The sequence below is a fragment of the Platichthys flesus genome, chromosome 22 (assembly GCF_949316205.1).
Source record: "Platichthys flesus chromosome 22, fPlaFle2.1, whole genome shotgun sequence".
In the NCBI taxonomy this organism is placed as follows: Eukaryota; Metazoa; Chordata; class Actinopteri; order Pleuronectiformes; family Pleuronectidae; genus Platichthys; species Platichthys flesus.
Window position 1 is genome coordinate 12,755,542 of NC_084966.1, and position 17,500 is coordinate 12,773,041.

Here is a 17,500-nt window from a genome sequence, read left to right on the forward strand (position 1 = left end):
TCAGACGAGATCGGGCGTATTCAGGTTGGTGTGGCTCTAACCGAATGATTCCACCCTCTGAACCTTATTTTTACATGTATATATGTCAGGTAAAAATGGAAAAAGCTTACAGCACCTGGGTTCCCAGGCAGTCTCCAATCCAAGTACTAACCAGGCCCGACCCTGCTTAGCTTCCGAGATCAGACGAGATTGGGCGTATTCAGGTTGGTGTGGCCGTAAGCAAATGAGTCCACCCTCTGAACCTTATTTATACATGTAAATACGTCAGGTAAAAGAAGAAAAAAGCTTGCAGCACCTGGTATTCCCAGGAAGTCTCCCATTCAAGTACTAACCAGGCCCGACCCTGCTTAGCTTCCGAGATCAGACGAGACCGGGAGTATTCAGGTTGGTTTGGCCGTAAGCGAATGAGTCCACCCTCTGAACCTTATTTATACATGTAAATACGTCAGGTAAAAGTGGAAAAAAGCTTACAGCACCTGGTATTCCCAGGAAGTCTCCCATCCAAGTACTAACCAGGCCCGACCCTGCTTAGCTTCCGAGATCAGACGAGATCGGGCGCATTCAGGTTGGTGTGGCCGTAAGCGAATTAGTCCACCCTCTGAACCTTATTTATTCATGTAAATAAGTCAGGTAAAAGTGGAAAAAAGCTTACAGAACCTGGTATTCCCAGGCAGTCTCCCATCCAAGTACTAACCAGGCCCGACCCTGCTTAGCTTCCGAGATCAGATGAGACCAGGCGTATTCAGGTTGGTGTGGCCGTAAGCGAATGAGTCCACCCTCTGAACCTTATTTATACATGTAAATACGTCAGGTAAAAGTGTAAAAAAGCTTACAGCACCTGTTATTCCCAGGCAGTCTCCCATCCAAGTACTAACCAGGCCGGACCCTGCTTAGCTTCCGAGATCAGACGAGATCGGGCGTATTCAGGTTGGTGTGGCTCTAAGCGAATGATTCCACCCTCTGAACCTTATTTATACATGTATATACGTCAGGTAAAAATGGAAAAAAGCTTACAGCACCTGGGTTCCCAGGCAGTCTCCCATCCAAGTACTAACCAGGCCCGACCCTGCTTAGCTTCCAAGATCAGACAAGATTGGGCGTATTCAGGTTGGTGTGGCCGTAAGCAAATGAGTCCACCCTCTGAACCTTATTTATACATGTAAATACGTCAGGTAAAAGAAGAAAAAAGCTTGCAGCACCTGGTATTCCCAGGAATTCTCCCATTCAAGTACTAACCAGGCCCGACCCTGCTTAGCTTCCGAGATCAGACGAGACCGGGAGTATTCAGGTTGGTGTGGCCGTAAGCGAATGAGTCCACCCTCTGAACCTTATTTATACATGTAAATACGTCAGGTAAAAGTGGAAAAAAGCTTACAGCACCTGGTATTCCCAGGAAGTCTCCCATCCAAGTACTAACCAGGCCCGACCCTGCTTAGCTTCCGAGATCAGACGAGATCGGGCGCATTCAGGTTGGTGTGGCCGTAAGCGAATTAGTCCACCCTCTGAACCTTATTTATTCATGTAAATAAGTCAGGTAAAAGTGGAAAAAAAGCTTACAAAACCTGGTATTCCCAGGCAGTCTCCCATCCAACTACTAACCAGGCCCGACCCTGCTTAGCTTCCGAGATCAGATGAGACCAGGGGTATTCAGGTTGGTGTGGCTTTAAGCGAATGAGTCCACCCTCTGAACCTTATTTATACATGTAAATACGTCAGGTAAAAGTGGAAAAAAGCTTACAGCACCTGGAATTCCCAGGCAGTCTCCCATCCAAGTACTAACCAGGCCCGACACTGCTTAGCTTCCGAGATCAGACGAGATCGGGCGTATTCAGGTTGGTGTGGCTCTAACCGAATGATTCCACCCTCTGAACCTTATTTTTACATGTATATATGTCAGGTAAAAATGGAAAAAGCTTACAGCACCTGGGTTCCCAGGCAGTCTCCAATCCAAGTACTAACCAGGCCCGACCCTGCTTAGCTTCCGAGATCAGACGAGATTGGGCGTATTCAGGTTGGTGTGGCCGTAAGCGAATGAGTCCACCCTCTGAACCTTATTTATACATGTAAATACGTCAGGTAAAAGTGGAAAAAAGCTTACAGCACCTGGTATTCCCAGGAAGTCTCCCATCCAAGTACTAACCAGGCCCGACCCTGCTTAGCTTCCGAGATCAGACGAGATCGGGCGCATTCAGGTTGGTGTGGCCGTAAGCGAATTAGTCCACCCTCTGAACCTTATTTATTCATGTAAATAAGTCAGGTAAAAGTGGAAAAAAGCTTACAGAACCTGGTATTCCCAGGCAGTCTCCCATCCAAGTACTAACCAGGCCCGACCCTGCTTAGCTTCCGAGATCAGATGAGACCAGGCGTATTCAGGTTGGTGTGGCCGTAAGCGAATGAGTCCACCCTCTGAACCTTATTTATACATGTAAATACGTCAGGTAAAAGTGGAAAAAAGCTTACAGCACCTGTTATTCCCAGGCAGTCTCCCATCCAAGTACTAACCAGGCCCGACCCTGCTTAGCTTCCGAGATCAGACGAGATCAGGCGTTTTCAGGTTGGTGTGGCCGTAAGCGAATGAGTCCACCCTCTTAACCTTATTTATACATGTAAATATGTCAGGTAAAAGTGGAAAAAAGCTTACAGCACCTGGTATTCCCAGGAAGTCTCCCATCCAAGTACTAACCAGGCCCGACCCTGCTTAGCTTCCGAGATCAGATCATTTTATTATAACTTGAACAATTATATGTACAAAAAGCATGAGGTGTGGAGAGTAGTGGCATCAGTGGTGAATGTAGTGTATGGATGAGTGAGATGTGTGTGCTCCTGTTGAGTGTACAAGGAAGACGCCAAAAAGAACCAAGAACCAAGAACCTGTAGCGGCGTGGAGCCTAGGAGAGAGAGAGAGACAATGAGACCAGGCTGGCTTGGGTAGAGGCCTAGCCAGGTGTGAGCACCTTGCCCTAACGACCCTCCCTTTCTGCCAACTCCTGCAGGAAGTAATCAGCTGCATGATGCTAGCAGAAAGGGAGGGGTCGTCACACCCCCCTCCATAAGAACGAGGTTCCACCTCGTGTTATACATCAAATAAGTGTCAATATGTTCCAATCTGTCATGGTTCATACGTTACCAATAACTGACAGTCAGTACTGCACTCCCCCCAGGCTGCATCCTCCAGCACATCCCTCCATCCTCACCAACCCAGCAGCCTTGGTACCAAAGGAGCATTTTAAGGGAATGAAGAGCCGAGAGATGAGCAGAGGAGAACATGGAAATGAGAGACAGCATGAACAAATAGACTAAGGGTCCACAGGTGCCCGAGACAGGGCATCTGCCATTACATTGTCAGTCCCCTTAATGTGTCGGATGTCTAGGTTATATGGCTGCAGGAACAGCGCCCACCTCATTAGCCTCTGATTAGGATTTTGCAGTGACTTCAAGAAGGTGAGGGGGTTATGGTCAGTGAAGACAGTCAGCGGAGATAACCCTGAGCCGACATAGACATCAAAATGCTGCAGAGCCCAAACAAGTGCCAAAGCCTCCTTCTCAATCACTGAATAGTTGTATTGATGCTTGTTAAATTTTCTTGAGAAGAAGCTCACAGGACACTCTACACCCTCCGCATTCTCCTGCAACAGGACGGCCCCAACACCCACATTGCTGGCATCTACATGAAGTTTAAAGGGCTGATCAAATCGTGGCGCTGCCAGCACTGGGGCTGAACACAACAAGGCTTTTACACTGTCAAATGCATTTTGACACATTGAAGACCAAATATATTCAGCTTTAGCTTTCAAGAGGTCGGTCAAGGGTGCAACCACAGATGAAAAGTTCTTGCAAAAACTGCGGTAGTAGCCTACCAACCCTAGGAAACGCATCAGCTCTTTCTTGGTGGTAGGGGGGGGAAACTTTTGCACTGCCATGACCTTGGCCTCCACAGGTCGAACCTGGCCTTGACCCACCACCTTCCCAAGATAGGTCACAGTGGCTCTGGCAAACTCACACTTGGCCAGATTTACTGTCAAGTTGGCCCAGACCAACCTGTCAAAGAGAGCACCTATACGCTGTACATGTTCTTCCCAGGTGTCAGAATACACCACAACATCATCTAGGTATACTGCACAACCTGTAAGCCCTGAAACAACCCGATTCATTAGCCGTTGAAATGTTGCAGGAGCATTCCTCAAACCAAATGGCATAACAGTGTACGAATACAAGCCAGAAGGAGTTATGAAGGCTGAAATATCCCTTGCCCTTTTGGTGAGTGGGACTTGCCAGTACCCTTTGAGAAGATCAAATTTGCTCACAAATGTGGCTGAACCTACCATATCAATACAATCTTCCATACGAGGAAGTGGATACAGATCAGGTTTAGTGATACTGTTCACCTTACGATAGTCAGTGCAGGGCCTCAAACTAGCATCTGCCTTTTTTACTAGGAGGCATGGGGAGGCCCAGTTTGATGAACAAGGCTCAGCAATATCATTATCCAGCATGTACTGTACTTCAGCCTCCAACTGTCTCCTTTTTTCATCTGACACACGATAAAAACGCTGCTTGATGGGCTCAGCAACTCCAACATCTATGTCATGCTCAATTAAGTGCGTTTGGGTTGGGGTATCAGAAAACAGTGATAGATAGCTGTTAATTAGTTTAATCAATTCATCACGTTTAACCACATTTAAGTGCCCGACAAGGATATTTAGATCTTGTAACGTCTCTGAATTTTTCAACCGGCCCCGCAACAACCCATCATCTGGAGCAATATCCAACCCTTCCTCCTCAACTACCACTAGTTCAGACATGGAAGAGGTCAAAACAGGGCCAGAGACCAACATTGGCTTGGCTGGAGAGCTCTTCGGCAGTGGAGACACAGACTCACTAGTGTGATATGGCTTCAGGAGGTTTACATGACACAACCTTGTAGATTTTCTACGGCCAGGAGTTTCAATCAAATAGTTTAGATCAGAGACTTGACGCACCACAGAGAAAGGACCACTGTACTTAGCTTGAAAAGGGGAATCTACCAGAGGCAGAAGAGTAAGTACACGGTCACCTGGGTTAAACTGGCAAGCCTCAGCCCGTTGGTCATATCGTTGCTTCATCTTGCCCTGTGACTTCTGCAGCTTTTGCTTAGCCAGCTCACCTGCCCTGTACAGTTTCAATCTGAAACCACTAACATAATCCTTAAGATTTGGAGGTGGATCCTCTGGCAAACAACCATCTTGCAAAACTGCAAGTGGGCCACGCACTTTATGGCCAAACACCAGTTCATTCGGGCTGAATCCAGTACTTTCCTGGATAACTTCGCGAGCTGCTAACAGCAACCAGGGCAGCCCACCCCCCCAGTCACCCGACAGTTCTGTACAATAAGCTCGCAACAGTGATTTCAACGTTTGGTGGAAACGTTCAAGCGCACCCTGACTTTGCGCATGGTAGGCTGTTGATTTGTTATGCTTGATGTGTAATTGTTTAAGCACCTGAGCAAACAGATGGGATGTGAAGTTAGAACCTTGGTCAGACTGTATGACTTTAGGGATGCCAAATACTGAAATGAACTGAGTCAACGCTCCAACCACGGCTTTGGCTGTAATGCTGCGAAGTGGGTAAGCAGCAGGATACCTGGTAACCTGACACATTACAGTCAGCAAATATGTGTGTCCAGATTTGGACCGAGGTAGGGGCCCCACACAATCAATAATCAAATGCTCAAATGGCTGTCCAATGGCGGGGATTGGCTGTAGAGGAGCAGGTTTAACAACCTGATTTGGCTTGCCAGTGATCTGACAGGTATGACACGTCTTAACGAAAAGAGCAACATCTCTCTTTAAGCGTGGCCAGAAGAAATGCTGCAATATACGGTGGTAAGTTTTACGGACGCCAAGATGACCTGCCACGTCACCATGTGACGTCTGGAGCACTTTATTGCGACAGTTTGTAGGGACAACAACTTGGAAGATTGGCTCTCCTACAGATGCATCACCATGTGACAGCCACTTCCGAACCAATAGCCCATTTAGGAGGAAATAGCACTGGGCAGTATCCCTCACCTCTGATGCTGGCACAACTTGGTCAAACAGCTCCATTAAAGAGGAATCAGCCTTCTGTTCTGCCACTAGCTCAGCCTGAGAACCCGCTAACTGGTCAACCAGCAAAGAATCTGGCAACTCCAACCACTCTGGCTCCACCATCCTCTGAGCATCACGACTGGCAGCACGAGTGACGGCACAGGCTGGGAAAATGTCACCCAAGTGCAGTGGTGTCACAGAGGGCTCTACTACAGTGGGGAATGTAGGGGGCTGCACTACATTAGGCTGACCATCGGCCCACACCTTGTCACCAGCCAAATCATTCCCCAAAATCATATGCAAACCCCCAATAGGTAACTGGGGACGAACACCCACTGACACCTCCCCCTGAACAAGACCACAATTTAGAACCAACCGATGCAATGGGACCGAGAATGGAACCATACCCATCCCCAGTGTGATTACACATCCACCAGTATCAGTCCTGGATGAAAATGGTAACACAGACTCAAGAATGAAAGAATCTAGTGCTCCAGTATCTCTTAGGATTTTAATGGGAACCTGCACCCCACCTCCTACCAAAGAGACCCACCCATCCGAAATGAAAGCAGAGTAGTCATCCTGAGGAGCTAGCGGCTTAGTACAAGCCTGCACTTGACCTAACGCCCTGCTCTCAGATGTTATAACTGGAGCAGCCATAACAGCAGGTTTCACCCGACCAGAGGACCTCCTGGCTTTCAGCACTGGACACTCCTTTTTCCAGTGCCCCCTTGCCTGACAGTACCTACAGGTGTCAGAATTTACTACTGAACTCCGCCCACCCTGAGTAAACTTTTGCCGATCTGCCTCGTTAGCTGTTTTTATCTTTACTGGCCTAGAATAAGTGTCATTTCTATGACCAGCTGCTCCCGTTGTGTCCCAGAAACTTCTGTGTGTTAGAACATACTCATCAGCCAAGACTGCAGCATCTCTCGGGGTTTTTACCTTATGTTCAGTAATGTAGGTAGCCACCCGCTCAGGTACAGAGTTCTTAAGTTGTTCCAGTACCACCAGGTTGCAGAGATCATCAAATGCAACAACTTCAGATGCTGCACACCAGCGGTTAAACTGGGAAGTCAAATCACGGGCCAATTCAGTGTAGGTCTGATTATCCCGCCTCTTCCCAGATCTGAAACGCTGGCGATATGCCTCTGGCACAAGTTCATAAGCTTTTAACACTGCTGCCTTCACTGTGTCATAAACCTTACTTTCTGATACACCTAAAGCAGAGTAAGCCTCCTGGGCCTTTCCAGTCAGAACACACTGTAACAGCATCGTTCTGTCTGCGTCTGGCCAGTCTCGAGCATCTGCTATCCTCTCAAACAGAGAAAAAAATGAATCTGGATCAGACTCACTAAACCTGGGAAGCAGGCGGAGATTATTAACCAGGTCACACTGGGAAGACTTGCCCCCTGAGGCCTCAAAACTATCCACTCTCCCCATATCTGAAAGTTTACCCTCTCTTACCAGCTGTAGTTGATGCTGTTGCATTTCCAACTTGGCACACTCAGTTTTATGCTTTATAGTTTCCAACTCTACTTCCTTTTCACATTTCAACCTCTCCAACTCTAACTGCTGTTTTAACTCCAACTGCAGCAACTCCTTCTGTTGTTCAAATGTTAGAGCTCCAGGATTAGGCACTACACTGGTCACTGGACTGCTTACAGACTGCCTGCACAAAACTCCAGCCTCAAACAGACCATCCCTTAAGCAGGTCTTCACACTCTCCTTCAACTTTATATCTGAAATGTCAACTTCATAGTGCTCTGCTATCCTAAGAAGTTGATCTTTAGTGCACTGGTCCAGCAAAGCCTGTGAAGGATTCCTGGATGAAACTCTCCACAAGGGAAGCCATCCTCAAAAACAATCAGCCTAACAAGTTACAAACCTTGACTGAGACACGCAGAAAACCCAAACCTGAGGTAACAGGTGAACAGGAGCCTCCCCCCTTTTACTGATATTAACTACAACCATTAAAACTAGCTAACTAACTTATCCTAGTCTTCGTGCAGTTAATGGTGGGGGGTACTTATGCACGCGAAACCAGTGGTGAGAAGAAGGCCACCAGAGGACTGGCAACCCTCTCCCAACCCTAGAGGTGCTCCCGAGCTAATAGCTCTACCCACCTTCGCCGCCACCTAAAGTGATCACCACGAGTCCCCTAAAGGAACCCGCTACCAAACCTAACAGGGGGTAGAAACTCCTGCTCCAACAGATACCAACATACCCCAGATAGGGCTAAACGCAAAGCCCCAGTCAAATCCAATCACCTTCACCACAAACAGAAATGGACCAAATACCTCTCCTTAATTTCCTACAAGAAATAACCAGCACTGACAACAACCTGACATTTCCCCTCCCAGAACAGTTGATGACTAACCAACGCACAGTCAGCTATGTCCAACAACAAGTAGTGTACACTCCAACAAAGCAAACCAAAAACCATTGTCTGCAAGAGGAGGAAGCACACACCAACCTAAACCGGGCCAATTTACCAGTACAGACCAAATTTAAGCTATTTTAATCCTAATACTGGATCCTGGACGAGCCCCCACTTGTCACAAACTGGCTCAACATATGTGACAAGGAGGGGAGACGAGTCAGGATTGAAAGTGCTAAATGAAAAGGTTTTATTATAACTTGAACAATTATATGTACAAAAAGCATGAGGTGTGGAGAGTAGTGGCATCAGTGGTGAATGTAGTGTATGGATGAGTGAGATGTGTGTGCTCCTGTTGAGTGTACAAGGAAGACGCCAAAAAGAACCAAGAACCAAGAACCTGTAGCGGCGTGGAGCCTAGGAGAGAGAGAGAGACAATGAGACCAGGCTGGCTTGGGTAGAGGCCTAGCCAGGTGTGAGCACCTTGCCCTAACGACCCTCCCTTTCTGCCAACTCCTGCAGGAAGTAATCAGCTGCATGATGCTAGCAGAAAGGGAGGGGTCGTCACACGAGATTGGGCGCATTCAGGTTGGTGTGGCCGTAAGCAAATTAGTCCACCCTCTGAACCTTATTTATTCATGTAAATACGTCAGGTAAGAGTGGAAAAAAGCTTACAGCACCTGGTATTCACAGGCAGTCTCCCATTCAAGTACTAAACAGGCCCGACCCTGCTTAGCTTCAGAGATCAGATGAGACCAGGCGTATTCAGGTTGGTGTGGCCGTAAGGGAATGAGTCCACCCTCTGAACCTTATTTATACATGTAAATACGTCAGGTAAAAGTGGAAAAAAGCTTACAGCACCTGGTATTCCCAGGCAGTCTCCCATCCAAGTACTAACCAGGCCCGACACTGCTTAGCTTCCGAGATCAGACGAGATCGGGCGTTTTCAGGTTGGTGTGGCCGTAAGCGAATAAGTCCACCCTCTGAACCTTATTTATACATGTAAATACGTCAGGTAAAAGTGGAAAAAAGCTTACATCACCTGGTATTCACAGGCAGTCTCCCATTCAAGTACCAACCAGGCCCGACCCTGCTTAGCTTCCGAGATCAGACGAGACCGGGCGCATTCAGGTTGGTGTGGCCGTAAGCGAATTAGTCCACCCTCTGAACCTTATTTATACATGTAAATACGTCAGGTAAGAGTGGAAAAAGCTTACAGCACCTGGTATTCCCAGGCAGTCTCCCATCCAAGTACTAACCAGGCCCGACCCTGCTTAGCTTCCGAGATCAGGCGCATTCAGGTTGGTGTGGCCGTAAGCAAATGAGTCCACCCTCTGAACCTTATTTATACATGTAAATAAGTCAGGTAAAAGAAGAAAAAAGCTTACAGCACCTGGTATTCCCAGGCAGTCTCCCATCCAAGTACTAACCAGGCCTGACCCTGCTTAGCTTCCGAGATCAGACGAGATCGGGCGCATTCAGGTTGGTGTGGCTGTAAGCGAACGAGTCCACCCTCTGAACCTTATTTATACACGTAAATACGTCAGTTAAGAGTGGAAAAAAGCTTACAGCACCTGGTATTCCCAGGGAGTCTCCCATCCAAGTACTAACCAGGCCCGACCCTGCTTAGCTTCCGAGATCAGACGAGATCGGGCGTATTCAGGTTGGTGTGGCAGTAAGCGAATGAGTCCACCCTCTGACCCTTATTTATACATGTAAATACGTCAGGTAAAAGAAGAAAAAAGCTTGCAGCAACTGGTATTCCCAGGCAGTCTCCCATCCAAGTACTAACCAGGCCTGACCCTGCTTAGCTTCCGAGATCAGACGAGATCGGGCATATTCTTTTTTTTTTTATCTTTTTTATTATTTTCCAGATCACACATTTACAGCAAACTATAACACAGGGTATTATTTACATAAATCATCTCTGAGAAAAAAAACCTTTTACAAATCCAACTTAATCCCCTTCTCTTGTCCATCCTACACAAAAACTCACTCAATTCTAATGCTTACAGGACAAATGTTACGTCAAATTAAAGAATACAGCTCAATCTGAATGCCCCAGTCTTTTCACCAGTTAAACAATATCTCCCCTCCCTCCCCTTCAGAAATTAATTTACTCCCACTCACAAAGAAACTTTCCGCCTTCTCCCCTCCATACTTATACATCAAGTTAACATCTCTTTTCATGATTGATTTAAACAAACTTTTTATTTTCACTTTCCGCCCCTCAAAGTGTGCGTAGTTCCTCCTGCAGACGACCGCGAGTCTGGCATGGCTCAAAACAAAATTCATTAGACAAAAATTAACGTCTTTTCTTTTTTCAAACGTACCAAACAAAAACATTGTCCTCCACCCTCCCTCCAAGTCCAGCTCAGCAGCCCAGTTTTCTTTCAAAAGTGCTTTTAAAAACTCAAAGAAATCAACTAACTCCCCACAGTCCAAAAAATAATGTAAAAAACTCTCATGACCACTTTTGCAAACATCACACATCGCATTTACATCATTATTAATCTTATTTAGCACCACGTTTGTATAAATCCTATTGTGTCTAATTAAGAAATCGTTGTTCTCACACTCTATACTATTATACCTTATCCCCATATTTGACCATATTTTCTTTACATTCATACCCACAAACACCCTGCTCCACACTTTCTCAGCTGCCGGCTCCTTCATCACATCCCCTATCAACCATCTGTATACTTTCTTCACACTCATATCTCCCATTTTAATCTTTTTCTCATTCTCCATCACATATAGCTCAGGCATGCTTGTCTCTCCCTTCACCACACATTCACTTTTGATGATCTTGGCCCACTCTAAGGGTATACTTGTTTTAATCTTTTCATATATTTTATTTATTTTCTCTCTATTTTCCATCCCCTCCAGCTCACATACCTGATCATATATGCAATTATTTCTTAAGAATCCTGGGATGACCTCATAAATGATGTCCTTTATTTGTCTAATCCCTCCTTCTATGAATTTGGGCTCATACAATGTTTTGCCATTGTGTTTAATTTTTTCGTTTAGAAACAGGGGCAGTTTTACCAACGGTTGTATCCTCTCACATTCATATTGCATCTTAGGTAAGAATTTCCTCCAGGCTTCAAAGACCTCTCTATAAAATTCTGGTATAGTTGTCGTCATTGACTGCTTTAGGCCCATGTACCACACATACTGTCCTATGCCACCCACATCATTCATATATTTCTCCATGAAATCCTTCCACCCATATTTATATCTTCCCACAATATATTTCTTCACCGTTTTAATCCTTACTGCTGTCTTTTTTGTTTCTATATCCAATAAATTCAGCCCTCCTTCACACCTCTTTCCCACGAGTGTCCCCTGTGCAATCTTAACCCCCTTCCCCTCCCATATAAAATCACACACAATTTTGTTAAGGTCATTTTTAACCCACATTGGCATTTCTAATACAGACAACACATACACACAGCCTGATAGTAGCAAACTATTAACCACTGTCACCTTTCCCTTTAACCTGAGCTTCCTTGCCTTCCACCTCCCACATACAGTTTTTATTTTGTTGATGACTCCTGTCCATGTTGCCTCAGTTGCCTCTGTAGTTTCAACACCTAAATATATGCCCAACACTTTAATATACCTATCCTCCACCCTTAAACCTACTTCCTCTCTCTCTACGTTGCCTATATACATTATTTCTGATTTTTCTTTATTTATTCTAGCGCCCGAAGCTCTCCCATATATCTCTGCCAATTCTAGCACCCTTTTCACACTGTTCCCATCCCTCACTGTTACTGTTGTGTCGTCTGCATATTGATTTATTGTATGCACGCTCCCAGATGGTAGTTGTATTCCCCGAACTCTTGCGTCCTTTTTAATTAGTAAGGCCAGGGGCTCAGCCACAATGGCATAGAGCAATGCCGATAGTGGACATCCCTGCCTTATTGATCTCCCTAGACAAAATCTGTCAGTCAGCACTCCATTTACTTTGACACAGCTCCTTGCACCCTCGTACAACCTCCTCACCCACCCCACTAATCTCTCTCCAAATCCAAATCTCACCAGTGATCTAAATAAAAACTCATGCTCCACCCTATCAAACGCTTTATTCCAGTCTATAGCTAACGCTATTCCCCCGGCCCCGTCTCTCTTCATGAATTCTATTGTATCCCTAACTGTCGCTATTGTGTCAGCAATATCCCTACCTGGTATACTATAACTTTGAGATGTTTTAATTATATCCCCTATCACTCGTTTTATTCTGTTAGCCAACACCTTGGTCAAAATTTTGTAATCTACATTTAGCAGACTTATAGGCCTATAATTCTGCAAGTCTAGTTTACTTCCTTTCTTCTTAAACACTAAGGTAATCACACCTTCTACCATCCTACCCTGCACTATCCCTGTTTTCTCAGTCTCCCTGAATACCTCTACTAAAATAGATGCCATCTGCTCCTTATATACTTTATAAAATTCAATCCCTATCCCATCACTCCCAGGACTCTTCCCGCTCTTCAGGCCCTCTATCGCCTCCATCACCTCACTCCTATTTATATCTCTGTCACACCATTCACTATCATCCACACTCAGCTTGCTTTCTACACTATCCAGTACCCCCACTATACTGTCCTCCTCTAATCCACCTCTCTGATATAACTCCCCATAAAACTCTTGCACCCTCTCCAGTATGGCCACATAGTCCGCTACTACCTCCCCCTCCTTATTCCTGATTTCGTGTATATATGTCCTGCTTTGTTTGCTTTTTTCTAGTCCCAGAAAATACGCTGTGCACCTTTCTCCCTCTAGCGCATATTTTGCCTTGCTCCGTAAAATTGCTCCTCTACATTTCTCTGCCTCATATCCCTGAAGTTCCATCTTTGCCTCTATATAATTCTCCATGCTGTAACCTTCATCATTCTCCGCTTTACTCAGCTCTCCCCTCAGTCTTTCCCTCAACTCCTTCTCTTTCTTCATCATTTTCACTTTTCTTTTCTTACTGTACCAAATGCTTATTGATTTAATCTTATTCTTCACCGTCTCCCATATCTCCCCAATCTGAGTATCTGCCCTATTGGCAACGTATTCTTTAATTTTCTCATTCTCCATATCTAATAACTCCCTAATCTGTTGTTTATATTCGCCCTCTTCAATATAACCTGCATTCAAAATCCACATCCCTCCCCCTATCTCCTCTCTCCCTACTTTAATTCTGAATCTCACCCCGTCGTGGTCACTCAGTGCATTTATTTCATGTCTTATTCTGTCTATATGTTTTATATTCTCTCCCTGTGTTAAAACCAAATCTATCCTGCTTTGTTTCAATACACCATCCCTCATTTGTCTCCTGGTGAATTCCCTCCTCTCTGGATTCTCATATCTCCACACATCTACTAAATTCTTGTCCTTCATCATGTCCAACAAGTTCTCCCTCGATTTTTCCCATCTGAACACTACACCTTGCCCTATATCTAGCCTGCTACATTTAGTATTAAAGTCCCCAACTATTATACATCTTCCAATCACTAGCCCTTTCAGCTCCTCTATTATAATTCTTTTATCTATTTCTATATTCGGAACATATATATTAATTAGTCTAAACAACACATTCTGATACTTAAACTCTATTACTATTATCCTCCCTGTCCTATCTTTATATATCTCTTTTATCTCATCTACCCTATGTTTTTTAATCATTATAGCCACCCCTCTTGCATTCTTAGCCCCGTTATTATAATAAATCCCCCCCCCCCACACCTCCCTCACCTCCATAACTTTTACGTCATCCCAATTTGTCTCCTGTATGCATAGGATGTCACTTCTATATATATTTAAAAGTGACCTCAGTTTGCCTCTGTCCCTTAAACCATTCACATTAACAGAAGTTACTGTGGTCATGAGAGCTAAAAGAAAGAAAATATTTAAACCACAAACTAAAGCAAGACTCACATGCCAGACCGCTGTCCTTTATTCTCTCCCCGTGTCTTCTCCTCCTCTGCTTTCCTTTTGGCGGTCAGTCCCTGTTCTTTTTTCTTCTTCCCTCTCTTTTGTCCTCTGCCCTCCTTTCTTTGCTCCTCGTCCATTTTTTCCACCTGTTGTTCTACTCTCCCTCGTTCATCGTCTGTAGCCTCCGCCGCATCATCGTCCTCCGCTTTTCCCCCCTGCTCCATCATCTGTTCGTCACCGTCTTTCTCAACACTGTCGCCGCTGTCAGATCTATACAGCCCTTCCCGTTCTCTTTCAGCTTCCTCGTTCCCACCTTCCGCCTTCTCTTCAGCTCCCCTTCCGTCATCGCTCTCTCCGTCATTCTCCTCCATCTGTTCTCCTCTCTCCTCTTCCTCCTCTCTCGCCGCTGCGTTTTGTTCCTCACACTCCCGCGCATAATGCCCAGTCTTCTGGCACCTGAAGCACTTGAAATCAGGGCACTCCCTGAAGATGTGTCCTGGCTTGATGCAGAGTCGGCACACCCGCACCTGTCGGTCGTGTATTACCCTAAAGTACTCCGCTCCTCTGAGTGTCTCTAACTTTGTCGAGTACGGGAGTGATCGTACCTGCTCATTGAAGCGGACTTTTAAAAATCTTGTCCCGTCCACAATCTCCGTCCCCGGCCACTTGCGCCGTTTGATAGCCGATATCGGCCGTACTCCCCACTCCTCCAGCCTTCCCAGTATTGTGGCATCTTCCATATACACCGGCAAGTCAATAAAAGAAACCACCATGTCGCTGTTCACAATCTCTCTGGCGTGCACTAAGGCTCCTTTTACGCGCACGCCATCCAGCAGTTTGCGCTTTCCCATCTCATCCTTCATGGTAATTTCGAAGTTGTTTCTCCCTCTCACACGGCACCCGCTCACCACTCCACATTGCACTTTAACTTCCCGCAGAATATCCATCATGGAAATTACTGCCGTTCCCTCCACCTCAACGTCCACGGTCAGCTCTTTCGCGTACTCTTTCTGACGTCCTCCTCCCGTTTCTGTCTGCTTCTCAATCCCATGCATTCCTTCTCCCTCCAGTGCTCCAACTCCACTGCTAGGCATTGTCTGCTCCGGTCCTTTTTCTGCTGCCATGTGGTCCATTAGTTAAACAAAAGGCCTCCCCAAACAGCAAAAAAGCTGTGGGGAGGTTTTCAACTATAATTAAATTAAGATTTCGTCAAAATCATATATAAATCAATCAGAAGAAAAGAAATCCCCAGGCTTCTATATCAGCCTGATCTGCACACACACGTTTTTCCTGCTCCCTTCACTTCCTGGTTGCACACCTGAACTCAATCTGACGAGATCGGGCATATTCAGGTTGGTGTGGCCGTAAGCGAACGAGTCCACCCTCTGAACTTTATTTATACATGTAAATACGTCAGGTAAGACTGGAAAAAAGAGTACAGCTCCTGGTATTCGGAGGCAGTCTCCCATCCAAGTACTAACCAGGCCCGACCCTGCTTAGCTTCCGAGATCAGACGAGATCGCGCGTATTCAGGTTGGTGTGGCCGTAAGCGATTGAGTCCACCCTCTGAACCTTATTTATACATGTAAATACGTCAGGTAAAAGTGGAAAAAAGCTTACAGACCTGGTATTCCCAGGCAGTCTCCCATCCAAGTACTAAACAGGCCCGACCCTGCTTAGCTTCCGAGATCAGACGAGATCGGGCATATTCAGGTTGGTGTGGCCGTAAGCGAATGAGTCCACCCTCTGAACCTTATTTATACATGTAAATAAGTCAGGTAAAAGAAGAAAAAAGCTTGCAGCACCTGGTATTCCCAGGAATTCTCCCATTCAAGTACTAACCAGGCCCGACCCTGCTTAGCTTCCGAGATCAGACGAGACTGGGAGTATTCAGGTTGGTGTGGCCGTAAGCGAATGAGTCCACCCTCTGAACCTTATTTATACATGTAAATACGTCAGGTAAAAGTGGAAAAAAGCTTACAGCACCTGGTATTCCCAGGAAGTCTCCCATCCAAGTACTAACCAGGCCCGACCCTGCTTAGCTTCCGAGATCAGACGAGATCGGGCGCATTCAGGTTGGTGTGGCCGTAAGCGAATTAGTCCACCCTCTGAACCTTATTTATTCATGTAAATAAGTCAGGTAAAAGTGGAAAAAAAGCTTACAAAACCTGGTATTCCCAGGCAGTCTCCCATCCAACTACTAACCAGGCCCGACCCTGCTTAGCTTCCGAGATCAGACGAGACCGGGAGTATTCAGGTTGGTGTGGCCGTAAGCGAATGAGTCCACCCTCTGAACCTTATTTATACATGTAAATACGTCAGGTAAAAGTGGAAAAAAGCTTACAGCACCTGGTATTCACAGGAAGTCTCCCATCCAAGTACTAACCAGGCCCGACCCTGCTTAGCTTCCGAGATCAGACGAGATCGGGCGCATTCAGGTTGGTGTGGCCGTAAGCGAATTAGTCCACCCTCTGAACCTTATTTATTCATGTAAATAAGTCAGGTAAAAGTGGAAAAAAGCTTACAGAACCTGGTATTCCCAGGCAGTCTCCCATCCAAGTACTAACCAGGCCCGACCCTGCTTAGCTTCCGAGATCAGATGAGACCAGGCGTATTCAGGTTGGTGTGGCCGTAAGCGAATGAGTCCACCCTCTGAACCTTATTTATACATGTAAATACGTCAGGTAAAAGTGTAAAAAAGCTTACAGCACCTGTTATTCCCAGGCAGTCTCCCATCCAAGTATTAACCAGGCCGGACCCTGCTTAGCTTCCGAGATCAGACGAGATCGGGCGTATTCAGGTTGGTGTGGCTCTAAGCGAATGATTCCACCCTCTGAACCTTATTTATACATGTATATACGTCAGGTAAAAATGGAAAAAAGCTTACAGCACCTGGGTTCCCAGGCAGTCTCCCATCCAAGTACTAACCAGGCCCGACCCTGCTTAGCTTCCAAGATCAGACAAGATCGGGCGTATTCAGGTTGGTGTGGCCGTAAGCAAATGAGTCCACCCTCTGAACCTTATTTATACATGTAAATACGTCAGGTAAAAGAAGAAAAAAGCTTGCAGCACCTGGTATTCCCAGGAATTCTCCCATTCAAGTACTAACCAGGCCCGACCC

The 17,500-nt window shown here is 45.9% G+C and overlaps 1 protein-coding gene, 17 non-coding genes and 14 pseudogenes across 18 annotated transcripts in view; 1 reads left to right on the plus strand and 31 right to left on the minus strand.

The window, feature by feature from the left end:
* Positions 1-42, minus strand: part of LOC133941305 (5S ribosomal RNA) — a 119-nt pseudogene extending 77 nt beyond the window's left edge.
* The window catches only part of LOC133933466 (histone H4-like), a 744,890-nt gene that overhangs the window by 218,729 nt on the left and 508,661 nt on the right, over positions 1-17,500 (plus strand). The gene's annotated exons all lie outside the window — the stretch shown is intronic.
* On the minus strand, positions 104-221 carry LOC133936834 (5S ribosomal RNA). The gene has a single exon (XR_009914907.1). It is a non-coding gene; the product is annotated as a 5S ribosomal RNA (ribosomal RNA).
* Positions 284-402, minus strand: LOC133935481 (5S ribosomal RNA). Its single transcript, XR_009913622.1, has one exon. It is a non-coding gene; the product is annotated as a 5S ribosomal RNA (ribosomal RNA).
* On the minus strand, positions 465-583 carry LOC133940386 (5S ribosomal RNA). The gene has a single exon (XR_009915639.1). It is a non-coding gene; the product is annotated as a 5S ribosomal RNA (ribosomal RNA).
* On the minus strand, positions 646-764 carry LOC133936325 (5S ribosomal RNA). Its single transcript, XR_009914425.1, has one exon. It is a non-coding gene; the product is annotated as a 5S ribosomal RNA (ribosomal RNA).
* Positions 827-945, minus strand: LOC133939566 (5S ribosomal RNA; annotated as a pseudogene).
* LOC133935633 (5S ribosomal RNA) lies at positions 1,008-1,125 on the minus strand. Its single transcript, XR_009913767.1, has one exon. It is a non-coding gene; the product is annotated as a 5S ribosomal RNA (ribosomal RNA).
* Positions 1,188-1,306, minus strand: LOC133940113 (5S ribosomal RNA; annotated as a pseudogene).
* On the minus strand, positions 1,369-1,487 carry LOC133940502 (5S ribosomal RNA). The gene has a single exon (XR_009915650.1). It is a non-coding gene; the product is annotated as a 5S ribosomal RNA (ribosomal RNA).
* Positions 1,551-1,669, minus strand: LOC133943031 (5S ribosomal RNA; annotated as a pseudogene).
* On the minus strand, positions 1,732-1,850 carry LOC133939059 (5S ribosomal RNA; annotated as a pseudogene).
* Positions 1,912-2,029, minus strand: LOC133936835 (5S ribosomal RNA). The gene has a single exon (XR_009914908.1). It is a non-coding gene; the product is annotated as a 5S ribosomal RNA (ribosomal RNA).
* On the minus strand, positions 2,092-2,210 carry LOC133940616 (5S ribosomal RNA). The gene has a single exon (XR_009915661.1). It is a non-coding gene; the product is annotated as a 5S ribosomal RNA (ribosomal RNA).
* Positions 2,273-2,391, minus strand: LOC133936326 (5S ribosomal RNA). The gene has a single exon (XR_009914426.1). It is a non-coding gene; the product is annotated as a 5S ribosomal RNA (ribosomal RNA).
* LOC133946488 (5S ribosomal RNA) lies at positions 2,454-2,572 on the minus strand. The gene has a single exon (XR_009918178.1). It is a non-coding gene; the product is annotated as a 5S ribosomal RNA (ribosomal RNA).
* On the minus strand, positions 9,114-9,232 carry LOC133941247 (5S ribosomal RNA; annotated as a pseudogene).
* On the minus strand, positions 9,295-9,413 carry LOC133945848 (5S ribosomal RNA). Its single transcript, XR_009917568.1, has one exon. It is a non-coding gene; the product is annotated as a 5S ribosomal RNA (ribosomal RNA).
* Positions 9,476-9,594, minus strand: LOC133939896 (5S ribosomal RNA; annotated as a pseudogene).
* LOC133941926 (5S ribosomal RNA) lies at positions 9,656-9,764 on the minus strand (annotated as a pseudogene).
* On the minus strand, positions 9,827-9,945 carry LOC133946250 (5S ribosomal RNA). Its single transcript, XR_009917951.1, has one exon. It is a non-coding gene; the product is annotated as a 5S ribosomal RNA (ribosomal RNA).
* On the minus strand, positions 10,008-10,126 carry LOC133945868 (5S ribosomal RNA). Its single transcript, XR_009917587.1, has one exon. It is a non-coding gene; the product is annotated as a 5S ribosomal RNA (ribosomal RNA).
* Positions 15,812-15,930, minus strand: LOC133942165 (5S ribosomal RNA; annotated as a pseudogene).
* On the minus strand, positions 15,993-16,110 carry LOC133940362 (5S ribosomal RNA; annotated as a pseudogene).
* Positions 16,173-16,291, minus strand: LOC133942430 (5S ribosomal RNA; annotated as a pseudogene).
* Positions 16,354-16,472, minus strand: LOC133940735 (5S ribosomal RNA). The gene has a single exon (XR_009915672.1). It is a non-coding gene; the product is annotated as a 5S ribosomal RNA (ribosomal RNA).
* On the minus strand, positions 16,536-16,654 carry LOC133939657 (5S ribosomal RNA; annotated as a pseudogene).
* On the minus strand, positions 16,717-16,835 carry LOC133943506 (5S ribosomal RNA). The gene has a single exon (XR_009915947.1). It is a non-coding gene; the product is annotated as a 5S ribosomal RNA (ribosomal RNA).
* Positions 16,898-17,016, minus strand: LOC133936327 (5S ribosomal RNA). The gene has a single exon (XR_009914427.1). It is a non-coding gene; the product is annotated as a 5S ribosomal RNA (ribosomal RNA).
* LOC133941643 (5S ribosomal RNA) lies at positions 17,079-17,197 on the minus strand (annotated as a pseudogene).
* On the minus strand, positions 17,260-17,377 carry LOC133936704 (5S ribosomal RNA). The gene has a single exon (XR_009914784.1). It is a non-coding gene; the product is annotated as a 5S ribosomal RNA (ribosomal RNA).
* Positions 17,440-17,500, minus strand: part of LOC133940114 (5S ribosomal RNA) — a 119-nt pseudogene continuing 58 nt past the window's right edge.